This window comes from Mastomys coucha, unplaced genomic scaffold, assembly GCF_008632895.1.
Source record: "Mastomys coucha isolate ucsf_1 unplaced genomic scaffold, UCSF_Mcou_1 pScaffold22, whole genome shotgun sequence".
Lineage (NCBI taxonomy): Eukaryota > Metazoa > Chordata > Mammalia > Rodentia > Muridae > Mastomys > Mastomys coucha.
The window spans coordinates 257643212-257669013 of NW_022196905.1; the positions used below are offsets into that span (position 1 = coordinate 257643212).

Below are 25802 nucleotides of genomic sequence, written 5' to 3' on the forward strand. Positions count from 1 at the left end.
ACACACACACACACATATATATACACACACACAGTTGCATGTGTATATATACAGACTTGCGCATGAATGTACACACAGACACACAAGGTTCATGGAACATCTTAGAAAAAGGGACAGAAAAAGGTATAAGAGCCAGAGGTCAGGAGGACCAGAGGGAAACAGTGTTTTCTGGAAGACAGGAAGCTAGGCTCAGGAATTTAGAGCAGATGTGGTTGCCAGTATACAACCAAGCCAGTCAGCATTCTATCATGGAGGGGCCAGTGAGTTCCTATCTGTAACTAAGAAGCATTTCCAACCTTTATTTGATTACAAGAGCAACATTGTATTCATTCAAAAGCCTCACTGGAGAAGATGGATGTAGCTCAGTGATAGAGCATTTGCCTGGTATGTGCATGACCCAGCATTTCATCCACAATACTGAAGACAAAACCCCAATTTTCCTCCTGACTTCTCTTCCATTCTGGGATGGCTGAGAGGTGCCCAGGGGCATTCTACTCGCTCCATCTCTGCCACTCCCCAGCTGCTGACTGTAACAGTACCTTGCCTCATTCAGCCTCAGCATCTTCACCCTTGCCGTGAGATGTTGGTAACGGACAGCCACCATCTCTATTCAGGACCCCACACTGAGAGCTTTTGGGTATGCTCACATTTGAGTGCCAGGATCTCTTCAGGATGGATGTGGGTCCTGCTGGGACTTTCTGCACTCACAGATGAGAAACAGGAAAGCTAAGGTGGCTTAAGTAACAATGCCTGGGTCACATTCTTGAGACTAGCTAGGATGTAGCTCTCACCTGGATGTGTGCTGTTTAGTTTGAGGACCTTGCGTGTGTCTCATTATGTACAGTGGCTTGGGCTATTTGAGATATCTTCGTCCAGCTGGGCAAGGTGTTACGCCTGTAATCATAACTACTCAAGAAGCTGAGATAGGAGGATTGTGAGTCTGAGACCAGAGGGCCTTGGTCACATTATTTCTTAGTAATTGTGGTGCTCCTCACCCATGATTCTGTCTCCTGGAAACCACTATTATTCTCCTATACTTCTATTTTGTTTTTCAAAGGTGGAAACTCAACAGGAGCATGCAGTATTTAACTCTATGAAACTAATTTTTACACTAAGCTTAAGGCCCCGTATGTTTATCCAAGTACGAGTGTATGTCAGTGCTTTATTCCTTTTCATGCCTGAGTAGTATTTCATGGCATGGATATACCAGAGTCTACTTAACCATTTAATCCCTGAAAGACACCAGCTGGTTTCTAGATCTCGGGTGACTCTCCTGTAAGTATTCATGTGTAGGTTTTTGTGTCTGGGTTTTGTTTTCCCTGTGTAATAAACAGCCAAAAGTAGCAAATGTCAGGTTACAATGTTTAGAGAGCGTTGGTTCCAAAGGAGACACCAAATTATCTTCCCCCACTAGGTAATGCCTCATTTTGAGTCTTTCCAGGTTCCACTAGTTAGGGTTGACCATTAAAACTAACTGGCACAATAGTAGTCTGAATATGGGGGTCTTGTCAGAGGGCGACTCATGAATGCTTCTTCAGATGTAGCTTAGTCTTTTATCTCTTGCTAACACCATTACAGAAGAATGGTTTTGGCTGATGCTATCTGAGCTACACATTCTCCTACAGATTGTGTTTTGAGTGTCAAAGAATTGTTTTCTCCCACATGTTAAGTTCTTAAGTTCTGTGGGTTGGTGTCCCCCATGATCCACTGTGGATTAACTTTTATTGAGTATAAAGTGCAGGCTGAGGTCATATGTTTGTCAGCGAGTCAGTGATTGTCCTGGCCCCATTTTAGAGAGCCTGGTCTGCTATCCTCAAGCTGCTACTCTATAAACATACCATTTGCTCATGTCGGTACAGGCCTGTTTCTGAGTTCTCTGTTCTGTCCTACTGGTCTGCCTCTCTCCCTCCACCCACACCACCCCTATCATAGAAACAGTATGCATGAACAATGAGGTGCAGTGGCTCCTCATGCTTCATATTTTTTTCAAACATATTTTAGAGGGCCAGGGGTGTGGCTCACTTGGTAGATTGCTTACCTGCCATATACAAAGCCCTGGATTTGGTCCTCAGCACCTCGTAGAACTGGCTGTAGTGGTGCACACTGCCATCCCAGCGTTCAGGAGGTGGAGACAAGAGAGTCCAGCATTCAAGATCATCCTCAGTTGCATAGGAAGTTTGAGGCCGAAGTTGGCTAGATGAGACCCAGTCTCAAAACAAAATTTTAGAAAACAATTTTAGATGTACGTTAAATGGAATAACCTTAGTCCACTCCAACATTATTTCTATTAGAACACAGTTGATTCGTACTTGATATACACATGTAACACACACTTATGTATAACATGTACATGTATGACACATGTACACATATGACACATGTGCACGTCCATCAGAGATCAGCAGACCACTTACCAAACAGATAGCTGTGGGTGCCAAGCCAGTTAAACATTGCTTGGCTTTATTCTTCCCTTGGCTAATGTGAGGCTTTGCCTTTAACTCACAAATGGAGGCCTACATAGGTTTGCCATCCCTGTCTTTGTCCGGTTCTTAATTTTCATGTGCTGTAAAGAATACTGTTCATTTCGCTGGGTGCAGTAAGAGTACAGAACACACTATATGCTGCAGAGCAAGCCTCAGTTGGTGGTGGTTGCCTAGAGCTCATACCAATCCTCCTGCTTCAGCTTATCAAGTGCTGGGATGGTAGGCACAGAGCCTACAACCTCTTCCACCCCATGATCCATGAAAGCCCAAAGACCTTAAAGCTTACACCACTATGAGACCATTGGGAACACGGATTTGTGCCTCCCAGCCCAGGGATCCTTTCAATCAGTGCTCCTCCTTCACTCAAGTGAGCACTCACTGAGCAATCTGATACTCTCAGGTATTTGTATGAAGTCAAGCCAAGCCCTTCCTGGCTCCTACCCTCCAGCCCCTGCCCACATACACAACCCATGCCCAAGCCCACAACCAGATCAGCCCTCCTCTAAGTACAGGATCATGCAGAGCTGGCTATGCACCCTCTGAAAACACCAGCTAGTGTGTCTTTTCTCTGCATCTTGAACTTGGAAAAGAGCTGCAACCAGGGCACCTGGGAGTCTAGCCTGCCAGCTTAGCTCCTCCTCACCAATCAATGAACCAAGCTTGTTCCTGGGCTCCTGCAACTCAGAACCATAAAAGTCCCTTGACCCCATTCTTTTTATTCCATGGCTGCCTTCAGATAAGCCCCTCCGATGACACTCACTCTCCCAATGTCATTAACTTAACACACTTTCTTTCCACTAAGTAAGCCGCAGGCACTACCATCATCCTATACAATAGATTTCCCTTTTGATCAATAACATCAAACAATTTACTAGCTCATTCATTTTAACGGCTCCCTGTTGTATTCTGGTTTAAGGACGCCTCGCAGACCGACCGACCACCTATCAATAGACAGTGGTTCCTGGCTCTGCATATTCTGTGGGTGTGGGCTGGAGCCTGTTGAAGAAGCACTGAGAGGAAGCAGGAAGGCTGTGAGGCAGACAGACAAGGCAGGAAAGCTAGTAGATCCACAGTCATGGATGCCTTCAATCCCAGCTAAAGGTCTAGAAGCTAAATGTCACCCATCCCTGTCCCAAACCCCTTGCCATGGGTATGTGTGAAAAACAGACATGCATGATGTATTACGAAAGGCCAGAGAGCCCCTTTTGCTCTATGAGGTTACCTTGATCCAGTGTCCCACTCAGGGGAACTGGAGACCCATAGTCACAAGTCTGGAGGGCTCCCCGATTCAGATTCTCTCCATACATGCCCCTTTAAGAAGTTCCTTGAGCTGGTGGTGGTGACACACTCCTTTAGTCATAACACCTGGGAGGCAGAGGCAAGAGGATTTCTGAGTTCGAGGCCAGCCTGGTCTACAGAGTGTGTTCCAGGACAGCCAGAGCTACACAGAGAAACCCTGTCTCGAAAAAACAAAAAACAAAAACAAAAGTTGTTCTTTGAGGCAGGCAGGTTTCTGAGTTCGAGGCCAGCCTGGTCTACAGAGTGAGTTCCAGGACAGCCAGGACTACACAGAGAAAACCCTGTCTCAAAAAAACAAAGAAGAAGAAGGAGGATGAGGAGGGGGAGGAGGAGGAGGAGGAGGAGGAGGAGAAGGAGAAGGGAGAAAAGGAAGGAGAAGGAGAAGAAGGAGAAAGAGAGGAAGAAAAGTTGTTCCTTGGTTGGCAGACAGCAAGATGGTTCAGTGTGTAAAAGTGCTTGTAGCCAAAGTTGCCGATGTGAGTTCAATCCCCAGGACCCACAGTGGAAGGGAAGAACATATTCCTGAGAACTGTCCTCTGGCTCTTACATCTGTTCTGTGGTATATACACACATGAGAATAAATAAATAAATGTGCACTTAAAAGAGAGAGCCCTTGGCTCTAGATTCGTAACAACAGCAAGGACAATTCATAGAGAACAGGGCCTGCTCTCTGGAAGGACTGTGAGAGTGGGGCAAGTGCAGGTACCACAGCAGACATACTCCCTGTATGGGAGTCACGTGTGTATATTTCATATAAGGAGCCAGGGGACCAGCCAGGAAGCAACCAGACAACAGAACAGGCCTTCCCAGGCCCCAGAACCTTCCTCAATGGACCGTGTTAATCAGACTTTATGTTATGAGAGAGACAACTTTTTAAAAAGTGAATATTTATTTTGCCACATGGTTCTATGGTCTGCTGGCTCCATCACTAGAGGCCTGTGGAAAGGCAGAACAACATAGCAACAAGAGGGCATGGATGAGTGGGATGCTCACCCCATGCAACCAGGAAGCAGACAGGGCAACAGGAAGTAAGAGGAGACCAGACAAACTCTCCATAGGCATACCCTAGCCACCTACTTCCTCCAGCCAAGCCCCACCTTCTCTACATCTACCAGCTCCCTACAGACTATTTAGGTTTCAGATCTATGGGTGCAATGGATTAAACCCTTGAGTAGGCCAGAGCCCTCCTCTCCTGGTCTAACTGTTCTAGAGCTGCCCTCACAGACAGACACTGGCATGAGCCTCACTCTTTCTCCACGGCACCTCTCAGTACAATGAAGTTGACATTGATGTCAAGGCCAGCTGTCACATGCATCTTCTGGAAATTCTGAAGGCCACTTAGATTATATAGAATGTAGATTTTAAGAAGATGAGACTTCTTGGACCTTCAAGTTATTGCCCACTACTATGACCTGCCAGTAGGTCCTAGGTAGTCATTGGTCATCCATGTCAACACTCCATACACATAATGGAATCTAAGGCTTAGTCACAAACTCCTTCCCTCAGCTGGACTTGAAGTCCCATCCTGAGATGGGAGACCTTCAACCACTGGATTTCTGCTGCTGTGGGAATTCTTCATCTCTGTCTCTTCTGCCTCAGACAGAAAATACTGAGATACAGCTTAATTTAGCCAATTTATCTTATTTAAGAATTTGACTTGGGGAGATGGCTCAGCAGTGAGAGAGCATCCTGCTCTTGCATGGAACCCAAGTCCAGTTCCCAGAATCCATATCCAGTGGCTCACAACCACCTGTAACTTCCTACTCCAGGGTATCCCAAGCCCTCTCCTGGCCTCCCAGAGATCTTACACACCTATTTATGCACACTCAAATCCCAGCCAACAGGGGAGTCCTGTTTAAGGGCATGGCTCCTGGTATGTCTAACATGCTCCAGTGACAGCCACATACCCAAGAGTATAGAGAGAGTACTAATGGAATGTGGTGGCTTTAGAGAAAACCGTGAGGACAAAACGTTGGGTGGGGGTTGGAAGGGGGTGTGTGTGTCCAGGAGGAGATAGAGGAGGCTGAAGATGTTCAAAATGCAGTGTATGAAATTCTCAAAGAACCAATAATTTTTTTAAAGATTTATTTATTTACTTTATACGTGTGAGTACACTGTCACTGTCTTCAGACACACCAGAAGGCTGTATTGGATCCCATTACAGATGGTTGTGAGCCACCATGTGGTTGCTGGGACTTGAACTCAGGATCTCCAGAAGAGCAGTCAGGCCTCTTAACTGCTGAGCCATCTCTCCAACCCCGAATAAAATATTTTTATAAAAATAAATAAACAAACAAACAAACAAACTTAAAAAGATTTGACCTGTGCAAAAATCGAGCTACATCCTAACCCCCTTCCCTCTCTTCCTCCCCTCTTTCTCCTCTCTCTCCCTTTCTCCCTCCTTCACACCCATCCTGTCTTTACCCTCCACCTCATCTTCCTCCCTTCCTCACCCCCCGTTCCCACTATTCTCTCCTTTATTCCTCTTCAGACCCTTTCCTCAGTGCCTCATCTCTCCCTGTCTCCTTTGCTGCCCATCCCCAGCACTCTGGTGTCTCTCCTTTACACGCTCCATCCCCTGCTGCCTGTGGAAAGTCTTGTCCAAAAAACAGATTCAGCTTAAAGATTTTGTTATCAAACTTGGGGTCATAACCTGGACCCCAATGGTCCAGCCACCTGTCCTTAGTGAGACAATTAAAAGAAAAAATAAAGAAGACTTGAGTACAGAAGAGGGGTATTCATGAAGAGCGGCAAAGAGACAAAGTGCACCCCTCAAGTCTGTCTTCGGGGTCTTGAAGAGAGATCAAAGTTTAAATAAAGGACCAAAGCAGTCCTTGTCAAGGTGTGGTCCTGCTCACACTGACCCATCACTGTCTGGGCATCAAGCCCACCCTGTAACTGTGTAAAATCTCTTCCTGAGGTAAGTTCCCCTCTGGCTCTCCTCTCTTCCCTTCTCTCTGCATGAGATTCCTGGAAAAAGATCCCTTTTGTGGGGAGTCCATTGTTTGACACAAATGTCTCTTTCACTTCACTTGTGACAAGCTGGTTACATTTCCCCATTTAGTGTGGCAAGCTCCTTCTGTGAGGCTGCCTGTGCACCCTGTGGACCAGCCAGCCAGCTGAGTCCCCCATGGTCCTTCCTTCCCCCACACACAGTCCTGGAGAGGGTGGTCAAGGTTTCTGCTGGAATGTTCCTCTCCTGTCCTGAGTGAGGTTCTTTAAAAGGCTCTGTTGGCACCTGTAAAATCAGACCCATCAAGGGTCTTTAAGCAGTGTGTTTCTACCATAATTACATCTCAGCGATGATCACTTATATTGTTCCTTGATTGCAAATAAACTTGCATTGTGTGGTTTAGTCTTCCTAGCTCTGCGTATCTTCTCTTTCGATGCAGGATGGAAGGGAAGGAAAGGGGTCCCTCCTGTGAAAGAGTCAGTGGCTGAGATGCAGGAAGGCTTCCCTCTGTTGTTTTGTCTCTATTGCTATTTAAATTAGAGAATCTTGAGCACGCTTATGTATTTGAAGGCTGAAGGCTGATTGGGTGGAGATGCAGACAAGAAGAAAAACACTGAGGAAGAGAGAGGAAAAGGACCCGGAGGAAGGTCCACCTTGAGCAGGGGGAAGCACAGTCCTTGTAGCAGCCACTACAGGATCCAGAGCTTGCTCCTCTCCATGATGGAAACATTGAGGACCTCAGCCCTCCAGGACTTTCCTTCTTCTGGGGTCAGGCCACCACAGCCACTGCTGAGGAGGACTAAAGGTCTGGGACAGGCTTCTCAGAGGGATCTATGAATCTGACACAGAGATCTGGGGTAGATCTCAGCTACCCCAGCCAGCTCAAAGGTGATGCTGATGGTGTAGGTACCAGGACATCTTTGTTAGGGAGCATCTAAAAATCAGAGCAGGAAAGGGGCCCTGGCAGGAATTCTGCCTTGACAAATCAGCTTGGGTCTGAACACAGTTCTAAACAAGCCAAATGCAAGATGTTCTCTATTAATTCTCTAAGACCTATGGAGTTACCCCACAAGTGACAGAGCTTTCAGAACCTTCTTCTTAGGGGGATGGTGACACTGGACCCTGGCTGAGAGACCCAGTGTCTGTTGCCCATGTCCAACTGAGTTCCCAGATGTAAGGGGTACTTACTGCAAGTGTCAAGTGCGCAAGTGTCAAGGAAAATGAAGAGCAAGCCCCCCTTTCTTCTTTTATGAAAGGGATTATCAGTCGCTAATTCAAAAATTGTAGAGTAATAAAAACTACATAAATAATCTCCATAATAATTATACTCTTTAGTCTTCCCCTTGAATGCATTCTGAGCGACATCTGATTCAATTACATTGCAAAAGTTTTACTGTGCTTTTCTGTGTTTTCCTACAAGGTGTGACCAGGGGACTAATGTGCTCACTTAGCTTGTTCTGAGGGAGTATGGGCACCATTGTTCATAGACACAGGGCTCACAGGTAGAGCTTAAGGAGGCAAGGAATAGACATCTGATGGTCACACACATGCGCAACACACTTGCACCTCACACATGTGTGCATGCACGTACAATCACATACCACTGGGATATCTTGCAGTGAGTGGAGGCATTTTCAGGAACTCTGTTGTGAAAGCCAAACACTGTTATGCCTGATGGGTAGGAGCCCAAATCCCGCTTCTGGAAGAAAGGCCTGAGACATGGCACAGCAGGGAGGGGGACTTGTTCCTCAATCATAAGGTGCAGGATTCAGTTCCTAGCACCCACAGCAGGAAGCTCATAAACATCTGTAATTCTAGCCCCATGGGATCCAGTGCCCTCTTCTGGTTTTTATGGGTATTTGCACATGTGTGTGCATATTCATTCATACAAACACATACACACATATACACAAACAAAATGCCTTCCTTTTTTCTCAAAAAAAAAAAAAAAAGGCATACAATTGGGAATGGACAGCTGAGGCTAGGGGCACAGGGACTTGCAGCAGGATCTGGGGGGATGGCCATGTTTCTTTGTATACATTTATGTGATTCTCAGGAGTAAAGAAAAAATACTTTTAAATTGCTTCGAGGCTTCCCCGTCTTACAGCCCCAGGACCCCAAGAGCTACTGAGTGATCCCTAGCCCCAAATATCAGGAAGGTGAGGCTGAGAACTCTTCAGTTGGTTAAGAGGGCAATTAGGAAATTAAAAATTACTGGTTGGGACATTCATGGCTACAAGAGACATAAGCTCTCAGTGACTCGGGGACCAAGGGAGTGGCTCTGTTGGTGGGGATATGGACCTGGGAGAGACAAGCTACTACTGTAGGAAAAGCCCCATAACAAAAGCTGTCTCTTTATTCCTGTTCTTTGTGATGACATTCCCTATGATAGTCATGGCTTCTTTGTCCATCTTCTCTATGCTTTAGGCAACAGCGTGTGCTAGACAGAGTACTGCATGCTGGACAATCATCTGGCTGTCTTGTAGATAGTTCTTTCAATGATTGCTATAACCCAATAACTTTAGGTCTGTCCATTATTCCCATTTTCCTGAAGAAAAATTGAGGCCCAGCCATGCAGATAGCTCAGTGAATAAAGAGTTTGCTGTGAAAACATGGGAACCTGAGCTTGGATCCTCAGAACCCCCACAAAAAGCCAGGTATGGTAGCAGTGGGGGACAGAGACAGGATGGTGCCTGGTGCTCAGCGGCCAGCCATTCTACACAAAACAGTGAGCTCCAGGCTCAGCCAGAGACCCTGTCTCAAAAATAAAGTGGAACATGATTGAGGAAGACACTTCTACATGCACACACAAACATGTGCACACATATGTACACCAACAAATGCATGTACTCATACATTAATATACCACAAAAAAATTGAATCACAGAAGATATTAGGTGGACAGCCAGCTAAGGAGATAGAGCATCTCATGGCACTAAACACAGTTGGTTTTCTTCTTGGTCTCTTTCTGTGTAACAGGTGTCCATGGGACCCTCCTTCCCCATAGACCTGTACTCTATAAAGCCACCCTGGAATCAGAGCCCAGAAAGGAGGGAGAATGGTTCAGCCAGCCCTCCTTCTGTTGTGGTATCCAGTTCCCAAGGGAACAATGTTCAGCCATCTCTTCTCCCCGTGGGATTCAGATGTTCTCAGGAAGTGTGTGAGCCACTCAGGAAGAAGCATGCGACTGTGCCGGTGGGAATTACGACTGGGCCCGTGAGAGTGATTGGAAACAGGAACCAACAGTGCAGAGACAATGGATTTCAGGCTGAGGCATTCGGGGTTTAAATACAAATTAGAAGCTGCAAATCAGTTCCCAGTATGAATCTGTACAAATCCCTCATAATAGGAGCAGAGGTTTCTCTTGTCCTTATTTGTACGGGGTGTTGGCATCAGGAGCCTAACCAAGCGTGTCGGTTCCCCCTGGCTCAGGAGATTAAAGATGTTCTCTCCCTAGCTTCGATGGCTGTCAGTGCAAGCAGGGAACAGACTCTGGGGACCCTTTCAGAGCTTGCAGTAACCCAATCAGTACCCCATAAAAACTGAGAACTGGGAGGCTCCTCTGCAGTTCCTGTCTTTTGTGCCGTGGAAAGGGGGCTTCAGATATCATCTTTTGTGGAAGCTGAGACAGCAGTTCAGGGAACTAGCCAAGAGCATGTGTCTCCACACACATGGAAGGTGAGGCAGGGGGCCATGTGTGTGCCTACCATGACCCTGATCTACACCCCTTCTAGCACGGAGTCAGCACACACACAACCATTCTACTCCTGGTTAGCATCCCACGGAAGGAACACATGTGGCTTATAGGTGGATGCTGAGACAAGAAACCAGCAGCCATGTGTGGATAAAATAGCTCATTGTGTCTGATGGAGCACCGTTTGGTCATTCGAAGGAATGAAACATGGACCTGTGTGACAACTTGGGGACGCTCCCAAAATACAAGAAACTGGACACACAAAGCCACACTGTGTAGCCTTGTATGGAGGCAAACCTGAGACAGGAGGCAGGTGACCTTCTGCTAGAGGAAAAGGATTTGAGTAAGGGGATGGCGGTCAGGGATGATGGGTGAAGGGTTTCTTTACAAGGAGATGAGGATGTTCTAAAGTTGACTAAGAAAGTGGTGTATATCTTTGGTTGTTCATTTTGTTGTTGGTGGTGGTGGTGGTAAGTTGTTTGGGTTTTTGGGGTTTGGGGGGTTGTTTTGTCTTGTTTTTTAAGACTTGATCTCACTATGTTTCTCTAGATGGCCTGGAACTTTCTATGTAGACCAGACTGGCCTTGAACACACTGAGATCCACCTGCCTCTGCCTCCTGAGTGCTGGGATTAAAAACATCCACTACCACACTAGGTAGTTGTAGAAGTCTGAGCATGACTAAAATTCATTCCACTGTATAACTTAAATGGTGGATTCTACAGTATATTAATTATATCTCAATAAAGCTGGGGGTAAAACCCACAGCCCTGGGTCTAAAGACTATATAGATGCGGTCCCCCTGAGGACCACCTGTTTATGGACTCTGGATGAACTTGGGTCATCTCAAGGTAGGAAGCCTTTTTAGTTGATTTAGCTTGAATCACATTTGGTTTTCTACAGCCTGGAAGTCAGCTCAGATTAGGCAAAGTCTTCACTCTGGGGTAGGGGAGCTTAGTACTCTCTCTCTCTCTTTTTTTTTTTAATTATCTTTAATCTTTTCTTTTTTACAGTCCAGTTATCCCCCTCCCTGTCCACCCTCTCATGGTTCCTCATCCCATTCCTCCTCCGTCCCCTGCCCACCCCCCTCACTCCATCCCACCTCCACCCCTATCTCTAAGAGGATGTTCCCAACCCTTGACCCCACTGCCACCAGGCCTCCCCATTCCCTGGAGCCTCAAGTAGGTGCATCTTCTCTCACTGAAGCCAGACTAGGCAATCCTCTGCTGTGTATGTGTTGGGGGCCTTGTACCAGCTAGTGTATGCTGCCTGGTTGGTGGCTTAGAGATCTCAGGGGGTCCAGGTTACTTGAGACTGTAGTCTTCCCATGGGGTCGCCCTCCTCCTCAGCTTCTTCCAGCCTTTCCCTAATTCAACCACAGGGGGCCCCAGCTTCTGTCAATTAGTTGGGTGGAAATATCTGTATCTGATTCGTTCAGGTGCTTGTTGGGCCTCTCAAAGGGAAGCCATGCTAGGCTCCTGTCTGTAAGCATACCATAGCATCAGTCATGGTGTCAGGCCTTGGGGCCTCACCTTGAGCTGCATCCCAGTTTGAACCAATCACTGGACCTCCTTTCTCTCAGTCTCTTCTCCATGTTTGTTCCTGCAGTTCTTTTAGACAGGAATGCTTCTGGGTCAGATTTTGACTGTGGGATGGTAAGCCCATCTCTTGACTTGATGCCCTGTCTTTCTACTAGAGGTGGACTCTCCAAGTGCCCTCTCCCCAATGTAGGGCATTTTACCTCCCAGGTCTCTGGTACATTCTAGAGGGTCCCCTCACCTCCTACCTCCTGAGGTTGCCTGTTTTCATTCTTTCTGCTGGCCCTCAGGGCTTCAGTCCTGTCCCCCCCCCCCATCCCGTACCTGATCATGTTCTCCTTTTCATCTCCCCCTCCCTTCTCCCACCCAAGTCCCTCCCTCCCTCTTCCCCCTGTGATTGCTTTCTTCTCCCTCCCAAGTGGGATTGAGGCATCCTCACTTGGACCCTTCAGCTTGTTAGTGGATTGTATCCTGGGTATTCTGTACTTTTTTTTTTTTTTTTTTTTTTTTTTTTTTTTTTTTTTTTTTTTTTTTTTTTTTTTGGCTAATATCCACTTACTAGTGAGTACATACCATGCATGTCCTTTTGGGTCTGAGTTAAATAAGGCTAATATGAACAAATGGAGCACCCATATATGAACACACACACCACAACAGGCACCACCTATGGACACATACACACATCACAGACACTCATATATGGACACATATGCACATACTCAATCACAGGCACACATATGTGCATGCATACACCATACAAACAGGCACCCACATGTTGACACAAATTCATACAACACTACTTTTCTGACCCCTACAACTTAGTTAAAGCAAAGGGAAACACAAAAAGTTATGAATTTGCCCACAGATAGAGGCCAAGCATGATCTGTTCCTCCCATCCATGAAAAACTATATGACCCAAACTCCAAAGTAGTTGGAGAAGACCATCTTGAAAGAGAGATGGTGATGTAGCTCAGTGGGTGAAGGGGCCTGCTGCTAAGCCCGACAACCCAGGTTCAATACCCAGGTCCCACAAGATGGAAGGAGAAAACCAACTCCTACATGTTGCCTTCTGACTTCTGTTCATGCACTGTGGCATGTGCAACACACACATACACACTTACAAATATACATATATATGTACATACACACACACACACACATATGTATGTTATGTAATTGTTTAAATACCCATTCTTCATCTTCTCTCAAGTTGATATCAAATGCAGATATCTACAGAAAATTACTTTCTTCTCAAAATTAAATTCTTTTCAAATTATATTGTTAAAAGAACAAATATATTTGTATATTTCCTTTCATTTTCTTATTACTACTTAAGTTTTACTTCTTTTTATGTGTTTGGGTGTTTTGTTTAATGTCAGTGAAGCATGTACATACAGTACCTACAGGGGCCAGAAGAGGGCATCAGATTCCTCTAGACTTGGAATTACAGATGTTTGTGGGCTAGCTATCATGTGGGTGCTAGGTTCTCTGCAAGAGCAACCAGTATTTAACTACTGAGACATCTCTCCAGACCCATTTAACTTTTTAATTTAAATAAACTTAAATTTTTGAGAATTCCATATGAGTGTTATATTAACAGCATTTCCATGCCTCCTTCTACCTACTCCAGGTCCCCCTGAATACCTTAACTGAAAGAGGTGCTCATGTCCCTGGAAACAGGATGCCCAGGGTAGCCTTCAGACGGGAGGGGGCAGGAAGAACAGGATGTATTTGCTCTGGAGAAGTTTTTTAACTTTATTTTTCTTCCACTGTTTGCTGCTTAATATTTGCTGCCTGAGGCACTGATCTTCAGATTTCTTTTTCAGCAGCAAAAATTTTTCCCAAGCAAGATCTTAGAAAGGAACTATAACAAACACCGCATAATTAATGGTTCCTGGGGCAGTTTCCACAGTTGTTATTTAGAGGGAAAACTGAAACCCTGGCTGTGCAGTTGAGATATCTGGTCTACCTCTCAAACGTCATTGGCTCCTCTTAAAATTACTGCCCAATTGCTTAGGTTGCCTGTTGATCTTCTGATGCTGTGTTCATTTTGCTTTGTAAAGGGAAAAAAAACTGTTATTCGAGATTTTTCTTAGAGGACGGGGGGCTAGTTTTTTCCAGTACTGACAGTTTTCCTGTCTGCAGGATGGCTGAGGCAGAATCCCATAGACCACAGCTCCTTTGGCTTCTTCCACTCATAACTGCTTTGCACCCCTCAAAATGTTCATATATCCCTTAATATGAATGTATATAAACTAGGTTACAGGGGCAACAAGGTGGGCCAGTGGGTAAAGTCACCTGATTTCTACATGGGGTCTCACATGGTAGAAGGAGAGAATGGACTCCAGAAGGTTGTCCTGCAATATACACACACCCTCTGTGGCCTGATAATGTGTGTGCATTCAAACACACACACACACACACATACACACAGACTGTGTTTTAAATACTGCATAGAAACATTGGTACAGGAGAGAAACAGGATAATTATTGGTAGAAATTAGTGTCTAGTGGAATCAAGAAAGGACTTTAATTGTGTTTCCCTCAGAAAAGTTCATCTTTTAGAGATGCAATGCAGCATGGAGGGGCAGTCACATGGATGATCTACTAGGTATGAGTTAGTCACTGACCCTGGAGGCAGGCTCTTGGAGCTCATTATTCTGTCTGCTTTTTAGAAAGTGAAAATTAGCTTTAGTAAGATACCAAGGATAAAAGAGAAAACATCTGTGGGACTCAAGCCACCGCCAGGTGTACCTTACCCAGTGAGTCCTCTGAACACCTACCAGGTGGTGCCCACCACGGCCACATTGTTGAGGGCAGAGAAGCCCACAGGAGGCGGCTGGGATGAAGACAACACTTATGATGGCCACAGAAACAGCTCACAGGAATGGGAGCAGGGCTTGGAGACCAGCCAGGAACAGAATATTTCCTAAGCTGTCTTGGAGCAAAAGCCCATCTAGTTTTTCTCTCAGTATCTCTCTCCATTCACTGGCTTCCCTGTGCATAATGGATTTCTCTGATAATAAGTCAGTGCAAATGGAGGGAAAATGGCCAGACCAGGTTCAGATGCTCAGAAATGTGTATTTCTCTAAGTTACAATTCATGCATGGATACAGGTGCATGCATGTGGGGGGAGCATGTACTCACAGGCGCTTGCTTTTTTTTTTTTAGATAGAGTCTCTTACTAAAGCCCAGAGATCATTCTAGATAGAGTCTCTTACTAAAGCCCAGAGATCATTCTGTCACAAATCACACACATCTACCCACACACTCATGCATACACATATACAACACATATATACACATGCATACACACGCATACACACATGCAAACATACATACACACATATACATACGTACACACACATATATACACATGCACACATGCATACATACATACATACATACACACATCTACACATTTTAGATAGAGTCTCTTACTAAAGCCCAGAGATCATTCTATCACAAAACATACACATATACTCCCGCACATAAATACACTCATATACACATACACACATGTTCATACATACAACACATATGTACACATGCATACATACATACACCCAATACATACATACACACATACATACATACACACATACATACACAAATATGCACATACACACATGCACACATATACACACATACACACATACACACATACACACACACATGCACACACATGCTGAGATTACAGACACATACCACCAAGCTTTTTTACATGTGTGCTGGTGATCTGACTTAGATTTTCATGCTTGTGTGACAGTCACTTTTCTCATCAGCTGTCTTTCCAGCCCTCCCACAATATTTTCTGATGTATTGTCAATCATTTTTGAGGGAAGGCCAAAGGGTGTTGAAAGATAAAATGGCATTTAGAAAAATATACATATAACTATATTTTTGCCTTATATAATAGCTATTTATGCTAAGGTGCATAGTTTTACTTTTTGTCTTTTGTCTATAGTGTGAGTTAGGGGTCAAGATTCATTATTTCCCACATGTAATACATAAACAACCCAGTGTTTACTGAAATGATCATTAGATATAACCTAAAACACATCTAGAATAAGAATCGTTCACAGTTATGACAGCAAAAAACAGTTTTTCAGAATTTATAGATAGCAAATAGCCTTGTGTTTAAAATACATGAAGCAAGTGGTACCCAGGGACACTGTCCCTCTCATTTTCTGCAGTGTTTCTGGCAGAATCCTCAGCATGCAATGGACAGTCTGGATACTTGTTAAGATGAATCCTTGCATCTCACCATCCTGTGTTGGCTGCTAATTACAGGCAGAAGAAATCCAGGTAGCTCACAATGTGGGTCAGCATCATTAGCCCCGTCAATGGAGGATCTGTTGTCAGAATCCAGCAAGGATTAGCATGTCTATGAGTGTTGGATAAACATCACTGAAAAGAACAAAGCTTTGTTCACACACACACACACACACACACACACACACACATACACACACATACACAGAAAGAGAGAGAGAAATAAGATGCATATGCATGTAACCTCATTTTAAAGTAGACTATGGGAAGAATGAAGTGTCACGGTGGGGCTGAACCACCCTGTCCAATTTATTATGACGAATTTATATGTTACATAGAATAGTCTGCCCTTGGTATCAATGCTAGCAAGTTCTAATCCCCTGTCCTAGCATCTATCTCCGTGACAGATGCTCTGACAAAAGCAGCTTAGGGGAAGAAAGGAATTTATTTGGCTTGTTATTCCAGGTTACAGTTCACTGTTGTGGGGAAGTCAAGGCAGGAGCTTAAGGAACTACGCCCATAGGCAAGCACTCAGAACAGTGTGTATACCCAGGCCACTGATGGTCTGCGCATGCTCAACTGGCTTACCCATACTGCCATTTGTCTGCGCATGCTCAGCTGGCTTCCTGCATTCTTACATCGTCCAAGGCCCAGATGACACCCACATTCAGAGTAGGTTCTCCCACATCAATTAATAATCAAGACAATACCCTTCAGCCATGCCCTCATGCCAACCTAACCTAGATAATTCCTCAGTTAAAACTCTCTTCTCGGGTGGTTCCAGGTCATGGCAAGTTGACATTTCAAACTAATCATCACACCCATTACTATATACACTGTGCGACGTGCCAGGCTCGTTCAGTGCACATTATCGTATTTATAATAATCACAGTCTTTACCCATTCAACTCTGAGCTAGAGATTAGGTTCCTCCAGGAAACCATATCCTTTATGTAAACACAAACTCATGAACATGTTTGCTGGTTAGATTTCTCGCAGACTTTAACTTGCCTCTTTATCCTCAGAAATAAATAAGGATTAGAGCGATTCCTGATACTTTATCTTTTAATTTTGCAAAGCCAAGGCTCAAATGAGTGAGTGGCAGTTTTCCAAGTTCAACGTCAGCACTCTATAAACAGTCAGATCTCTGTGCGACTGCAGGGTCAGGCAAGACCCTGGGCCTCCTCTGCTCCTGCTTCCTGCTGACCTGCAGCCTTCCAGATGGGAAGTGAGCAACGCATTGCTCTCCAGGCTAACATTGCAGACTGATCATTCTATGGGGCGAAACAGCCATTCTGTATGTATTAAATTCAAGTACCTGGGAAGGAGCCTGGGGAGAAGGAAGAAGCCGTTGGTTCACTATGTTCAAAATTACATAGTAGAGTCGGGCAGTGGTGGCCCACTCCTTTAATCCCAGCACTTGGGAGGCAGAGACAGTTGGATTTCCGAGTTCGAGGCCAGCCTGGTCTACCAAGTGAGTTCCAGGACAGCCAGGGCTATACAGAGAAACTCTGTCTCAAAAAAACAAAAAAAAAAAAAAACAAAACAAAACAAAAAAAAATTACACAGTGGAGCTGGGCAGTAGTGGAAGACGCCTTTAATCCCAGCACTTAAGAGGCAGAGGCAGGCGGGTTTCTGAGTTCAAGGCCAGCCTGGTCTATAGAGTGAGTTCCAGGACAGCCAGGACTACTCAAAGAAACCTTGTCTCAAAAAACCAAAAAGAAAAAACAACAAAAGAAAAAACAAACAAACAGAAAAAAATACACAGTGGAGAGCAATTGAGGAAGACACCTGTCTCGGTCAGATTTTCTAGTGGTGTGAAGAGACACCATGACCACAGTAACTCTTAAAAAGGAAAAACATTTAATTGGAGCTGGCTTACAGTACAGAAATTTAGTTTGTTATCATCATTATGGTAAGCATGGCAACATCCAGGCAGGCATGGTGCTTGCTGGAGAGGCAGCTGAGAGTTCTACATCCAGATCAGAAGGCAGCAGGAAAAGAGAGAGAGACACTGAGCCTGGCTTGAGCATTTGAAACCTCAAAGCCCACGACACACTTCCTCCAACAAGGCCACACCTACTCCACTCAGGCCACACTTCCTAATGGTGCCACACCTTATGTGCATATGGGGCCATTTTCATTTAAACCACCACGACACCTGACATTGGCTTCTGCCCTCCACACGCATGTACACATGTATCAACACACAAGAATTAATTAATTAATTAAAATTAAAATAACCCAAACCCTCTATCTTTCTGATGAGGATCTCTGTGGCCAATTCAACCTCATTTTGATGATCATTACAAAACTCACCCATCTTCCAAAGAAAGAGGGTAAAACCATTTAGTTCAGAACTAAATGAGATTTCAGACTTCCAGGCATCATCCCAAGCCACTGAGCCACTAGCCCACACTGGTTATGCAAAACTGTGTTTTACATCTGGTATTTGATTTGCTACACAGTTTAACAGAAAAATAACTTTATCTATTTTTTCTAATTAAAAGAAGTGATGTTACAATCCATAACTCCTCCAGCTCTGCTTTGGTAAATTAATGCCTATCTATTGTTTTTAAATCACAAAGTGAACATGGCTATAGAAATGTAAAATGGTACTATTTCATTTTAATCTATTTAATTTTCCCATTCTTGAATTACATAATGGGGTTAAAACATTGAATAGAATTAATAGAATGAGTATTTAATTAAGCAGTAATGAGTTTCTAAATGGATGCTTGAGGAAACTGGCTTCATGGTTATGCAAGAATCAGATAATAGACTTAACAAAGAGTATAATAACTGTGTTGAAATGTTTTTCTTACATATTTAAAGATTTTTATTTTTTTCAGAATTCTCTCAGGAGTATTTGAACATAACCCAGTTTCTTGATTTGCTTTCGGGCAAATCTAAGTGCCTTTCCCCAGCTCCCAATACCCCACACCATCAAACTCTACCCACAATGCTCCGCGGCCCATTGTGAAGCAATTCTCGGTGGAGCCCGTGTGTTCCACCCACACCCTTCTTCCTTCCACTGGCCTCCTCAGCCTCTCCCCATGGTCTGGTCTTTGCCCCTGCTCTTCCGAGTGTCAGGAGTAAATTCTTTCACTCCCTTTACCTCATTCAGGTTTCTCTTCTTTCACTTTCAGAGAGTTCTTCCCTGATGTGCTTCTTCAAACTGTTACGGGTACTTGCCCCTCACCAGCACAATGCTGCAGGCACTCCTAGAACTATGCGGCTTCTCTTGGAGCAGTGAATATCTCTTTGTAGTTATACATTTCTTTTCTATCTGCTTCTCATTTTGTTCTATAAATCCACTATAAAATAGACTATATCTACTTTGCTTGTTAGTCTCTGGATGGATGGATGGATGGATGGATGGATGGATGGATGGATGGATGATGGATGGATGGATGGATGGATGAAGATAGAAGGTAAATTGTTGAATGGAGGATAAATAAAAGATGGACAGATGGGTAGTTGGAGAAATCGACAATTGAATTACTGAATATATAGATGGTAAATGGATGAAGGTTGAGTAGTTGGACAAAAGATAGATGGAAAATGAATGGAAGGACAGATGGATGGATAGATGGATGGATGGTGGATGGATGATTACATGGATGATGCATAGATGTATGGGTGCATGGATGAATACATGGATGGATGGATGGATGGATGGAGGATGGATGGATGATGAATGGATAAATGGATAGATACATGGATGAATGGATAGTGGATGAATGGTATGGATGATGGATTGATGGATGGGTGGATATATGATGGATGGGTGAATGGATATATGGATGCATGCATGGATACATAGATACATGGGCAGATGATGGGTAGCTATGGCTAAGAACATGTAAGGCCAAGAGTGTTTGACTCCAGCACTTGGGTGGCAGGTGAATTTCTCTGAGTTCAGGTCAGCTTGGTCTACAAAGAGAGTTCTAGGACAGCCAGAGCTATACAGAGAAACCCTGTCTCAAAAGAAAAAGAAGAAGAAGAAGAAGACAAAAGCAGAGCACGTGAGGTCCACAGTATGTGCTCATGGGGGTTTCTAGGATACCTCTCTCTCCCCGTAGCATATGGATTGCACACATTAACATGCTGTCCTATGGGAGCCCCTTTAGTGGGTGCAACAGGCATGGAAACCTCACAATTGAGAGAGAAGTTACAGTCTTGACTCACAAACCTGTGACTTATGTGTCGACTTTATCAACTAATGAACTCATTGGTCCATCCATCAGATCTTCAAATATGACAAAATGCTACTTGCTGTGATTTGCTCTGAACATTAGGCCTTGTCCCTTCACCAGCCACCACTGGTTTTTAATGGTAGGCCCTAAGATGGGGAGGGGACTATGAAAATCAAGGAAAATTGTAATTCATTTCTTCATACCATAGAATGTAATTTTTAAAGGCCATAAAAATTATGGAGAGCCCAATGACATCTCTCTCTCCTCTCTCATTTATTATTCTCTCATACAATACATGCCAACCACAGCCCACTCCTTCCACTCCTCTCAGTCCCCTGCCACCTCCCCTCTCCCTGAGATTCACTGCTCTTCCATTTCCTTAAGAAAAGAGCAGGCCTCCCAGTGACATCAACCAGCATAGCATAATAATATGTGGTAAGAACATGTAAGGCCAAGAGTGTTTGACTCCAGCACTTGGGTGGCAGGTGAATTTCTCTGAGTTCAGGTCAGCTTGGCCTACAAAGAGAGTTCTAGGACAGCCAGAGCTATACAGAGAAACCCTGTCTCAAAAGAAAAAAAAAGGCATAAGCCATCATATCACGGAGGGATGAAGCTGTCCAATATGAGGGAAAGGGTCCCAAGAGCAGGCAAAAGAGTTAGAGACACTCTTACTCCTACTGTTCGGGATCCTACAAAAACCCGAAGCTAAAGAACCACAGCATGTATTCAGAGGACCTCATGCAAACCTATGTTGGCCACTCCTGTGTCTGTGAGCCCTGTGAGTCTTGCTTAGTTGATCCTGTGGGCCATGTTCTTCTGGTATCCTACTTCTGTGACTCCTACAACCCTTCCTCTCACTCTATTCTATTCTTCTTCTGCTTCCTCCTCCAAGCTCTGCCTAATGTTTGGCTGTGGGCCTCTGCATCTGTTCCCATCAGATGCAGAGAGTGCTGTTCCCATCAGCACTCTCTGATGATGACTGGGCTAGACACCAATCTATGAGTAAAGCAGGCTACCTTTAGGAACCATTTCACTGACTTTTTAAGATTTATTTTTTTTATTTTATGTGTATGAGTACACTGTGGCTGTACAGATGACCATGAGCCATCATGTATGTGGCTGCTGGGAATTGAACTCAGGACTTCTGCTGGCCCCGCTCGTTCCAGCCCTGCTCACTCCCACTTAATTCACTGCTCTGGCCCCACTCACTCACGCGTAATTCACTGTAGCTGTTTTCAGACACACCAGAAGAGAGTGTCAGATCTCATTATGGATGATTGTGAGCCACCATGTGGTTGCTGGGATCCGAACACAGGACCTTCAGAAGAGCAGTCAGTGCTCTTACCCACTGAGCCATCTAGCCAGTCCTTCACTGACTTTTAAAAAGACATCATGTTTGGGTCTAATCTTGGTCTCTAGGACATCCAGGCAGTGTCAGACATAGGCTCCCTCTTGTGGCTTGGGCCTCAAGTTAGATAAGTCCTTGGTTGGCCACACCCATAAGCTCTGAGCCACACTTGCCTCAACACATCCTGCAAGCAGGAAAGTTTGGGAGGTTTGTTGTTACATTGGTGTCCCAGTCCCACCACTAGAGCCTTGCAAGTCTGGGCTCCTGTGTCCCTCACTACTAGGAGTCACCCTCCAGGTGACCCTGGAGTCACCCTCATAGGTTCCAGGAAGTTTCTACTGCACTAGATTGCTCTCAAAATGGCCCCTGTTCCAGTCAACTCTTTCAATACTCTCTCCCCACCCATCCTCCCCCCCACACCTGATCCCTCCTGACCTCAAGTGTATGTGTGTGCATGCACACATACACACACACACACACACACACACACACACACACACCCCACTCCAGTCTACCAACAAAGTCTATTCTATTTCCCCTCCCTAGGGAAACCCATGCATTCTCCCTCCCCTCAAGCCCTCCTTGTTACTTAGCTTCTTAGGGTCTGTGGATTGTAGTGTGATTATCCTTATAATAATAATATTATCCTTATAAGTGAGCACATGCCATGTTTGTCTTTCTAGGTCTGGGGTGCCTTGCTCAGACTTGCCTGCAAATTCAGACCAGAACTAATAGCATAGCTATATGTCATTAAATATATATAACACATACTTAAGAGGGTTTTTAGATTACATATGATCCAGGTAGCCCAACAATAGCCATCTCCCTGCAAAAAAGTGAAGAATCTTGTTGTTCAGTCCATGAGGCTGGATATCTCAGGAGTCCCAATCTAGCACTCGAATCATGGAGGACTCCCAGAGGGCTGATGATCTTCAGTCTACATTAGAATCCCAGAGAGGCTGGTTTAATCGCTGAGAAGGTCTGCCTCAGCAGCGGGATAAAGGAACTTGCCAGCAAGAAAGAGGGCAAGCAGGCAAAAAGCAGTTTCCTCCTTCTGTGTCCTTTTACGTCAGCCACCACCAAGAAGTGTCACCCATGTAGGCTGTGTCCTCCTGTTTCAAGTAATATGCTTAAGAAAGTCCCTCATGGCTGGAGAGATAGTTCAGCAGTTAAGAGCACTGGCTGGCTGCTCTTCCAAAGGTATTGAGTTCAATTGCCAGCAACCACATGGTGGCTCACAACCATCTGTAACAGGGTCCAATACCCTCTTCTGGTGTGTCTAAAGACAGCTACAGTGAACTCATATACATAAAATAAATAAATATTTAAAAAAAGGAAAGTCCCTCCTGGGTGTGAGTTTTAGTTGATCCCAGATGTAGTCAAGTTGCAATCAAAGTTGGCCATCACGTAGGGTCCACAAGAGCCACCAAGGAATGAGAGAGATCAGTCCAACTCTGCCTTCCAGGATATGCAGGCAAGTAGAACATCGGGTTTCAGCTAATGACTCCACCCCTCAGTCCCTCTCCTGGGTGGTTTAATTCTTCTGCATTCTCTCTCAGCTCTCCTTTCTGCTCCCACTCCCTGTATTTAAGACCATTCATTTATTTGACAAGTGGCTCCTGAGTCCCTTCCATGCCCTGAGCACCATGTGAGGAGCTGGCACCAAAGCCTCTGGCCACCTCAAGCCATTATTTGTATAGTGATGTCATCTTGACCATAAGACCCTCACCTGCTCTGCCTGGGCATCCTCTTGAGTATATGTTAGACATAACACCCTGTCCATCTAACTAGAGAGTTCCGTAGCACCAACCATAGCACATCCCAGTTTCCTAAAGAGCACGGATCACAAGAACAGCAAGGACCATGGCTATGAGGAGGGACAGGGCTCCAGTGTCCTGCTGTAGATAAGCCAGAGGACTAACCTGAGTGATGGATCCTAGGTGGACTCAGCAACAGACCCACTGAAACCAGAGCTTACTAAAACTCAAGACAAAAGGGTCTGGCCCTTGATTGACTGTAGGGCTTGGAACAGGATTCTTCCTTTACTTTCTTCTCTCCTTCATCTTCATCTGCAATCTGAAGGGATTAGGGAGGCCTCATGTCACCAAGCCCCATCCTGAACACACAGTAGACAGAAGTTGTTGATGACATCACTCATCCCTACTGAGCCCCAATGCACTGAAGGGACCCCTCAACACCAAGTCTGGCTGCCTCCCCCATCCACAAGGGCCGACAGTGTCATTGACACCTAAAGTTGAACTCTTCATGTCTCTCACCCCAGGCTGTGCATTAAAATTATCTGGGCTTCCTCTTGAGTCTTTGGTCTAGTCCTAACCAACTGAATGGGTATAGAACCCAGGAACTACCATCAAACCTCATAGGGAACTCTAGTGTACAGGTAGGGCTCAGAGCCACAAACATAGTTTCTGACTCAGGATTCCTGTACTTGTTTTGGTTTTGGTTTCCAACTTTTTTGTTTGTCTGTTTTTTGTTTTTGCTTTAGTTTTAGGTTTTGTTTGTTTGTCTCCTTTTGGGAATGGAAGGACAAAAGATAGTAGCAACTTTTCCTTAAACAGGAGTCAGAGGAATGGGGTCAAAGTAGTTACTACTGGGGCCATTTCTATATGACAGCATATCCTATGGTCCTCCTTCTGCAGACAAGTTCCACACTGGTGTGCATCCTCAGAATCTTATGAGCGCCCAGGTTTGCTCTAGACAAATTAGTTTTCATCCCTGCCCCATCCCCAAACCTCCACCCTACAACCAAGCCTCAATATGGAGGCTCATGATTAATGATTTAAAAGTCAATGAATCAGTGGCTGTTTGCAAAACCTCATTTCTCAAATTACTCCTCTTTGAACACAAGGCCTTTTTGACATCATCGTACCGTGTCTGGATTCTCACTGCTACTAATTGAAATTCCTGGATATTTCCTCATCTTGTCAGCTCCTTGGTCGTGCTTGTTTATGAAATATTTGCAAAGAGATTACTGTCCACCTGAGTGTGTCAGAGGTAAACACCAAAACAATACTTCAAGTTTCTGGCTCAAAGGAAATGTGCTCCTGATAGCTCATGAGATTCTCTGTCAGTAGGGAAAGCTCATTTTTCATGGATTGATTGATTCCCACCACACCCACATGCAACAAGTATTTGAGATGTGGTACAATTAAAACCAAGGCTCCCAGCTGCAAACATCTGTGTTTCTTAGCAAATAGTCTTTTAGTCTTGAGGGCTATAAGAGAGAAACGAGGCAGGATGGGATTGATTCTCCTTGTTAGAGAGTAGGGCAGGGTGTGGCAGGGCAGAATGTGAGGCAAACATTATGGATTCAGCCCCAGGCCCTCTACTTAAGTCCCACCATCCGCTGATCTGGTCATCTTGAGTTCGAGGTAGGCAACTCAGCAATAACAACACACATAAGGGCTGGAGAGATAGCTCACTCAGTAAGGTACTGTGACCCAAGCATGAGACCCTAAATTGGATCCTTATAAACCCTCATTTAAAAAGCCAGACATGTACTTATAATCCCAGCAATGGGGGAGCTGAGACAGGAAGATCCCTCAGGCTCCCTAATCTGCCAGTCTAGCCTAAACCAATGAGAGACACTGCCTCAAAGGCACTGAGGAGGGGCAGCTAAGGTTGTTCTCTTACCTTCACAAATATGGCCACACCCACCTAAACATATACCCACAGGCACACATACACACTTAACAGTAAATCATGCAAACAATGTATGCAATGGCTCACACTCCACAGGAGCTCACTTCTTGCTCAACAGTAGTTCAGAAAAAGTGCTCCTGGCTCCTAGCTGCCCCCTCCATGAGAGACTGGAGGCCCAAGTTTCTTCATCCTGTGACTCTGCCCTCTCCTGGGGTCTCCTGGCCATGTGCTTTCAACCAGGCAGAGGGAGAAAGAACTAGAAAGAGGGGACAGTTTTCTCAGCCTCTTCCTTAACCTGGCAACATTCTTCCACCATGCCCTGCATGAGCTAAGTTTGTCCCACAGCCTTGCCTGAG

General features: G+C 44.9%; 1 protein-coding gene and 1 long non-coding RNA gene across 3 annotated transcripts in view; one reads left to right on the plus strand and one right to left on the minus strand.

The window, feature by feature from the left end:
* Cdh13 (cadherin 13) overlaps positions 1 to 25802 on the plus strand; it is a 1053312-nt gene that overhangs the window by 936454 nt on the left and 91056 nt on the right. The gene's annotated exons all lie outside the window — the stretch shown is intronic.
* Positions 16060 to 23878, minus strand: LOC116070260. Its single transcript, XR_004110329.1, has 2 exons — positions 23709 to 23878; positions 16060 to 16320 (listed from the first exon to the last, which is right to left on the minus strand). It is a non-coding gene; the product is annotated as an uncharacterized LOC116070260 (long non-coding RNA).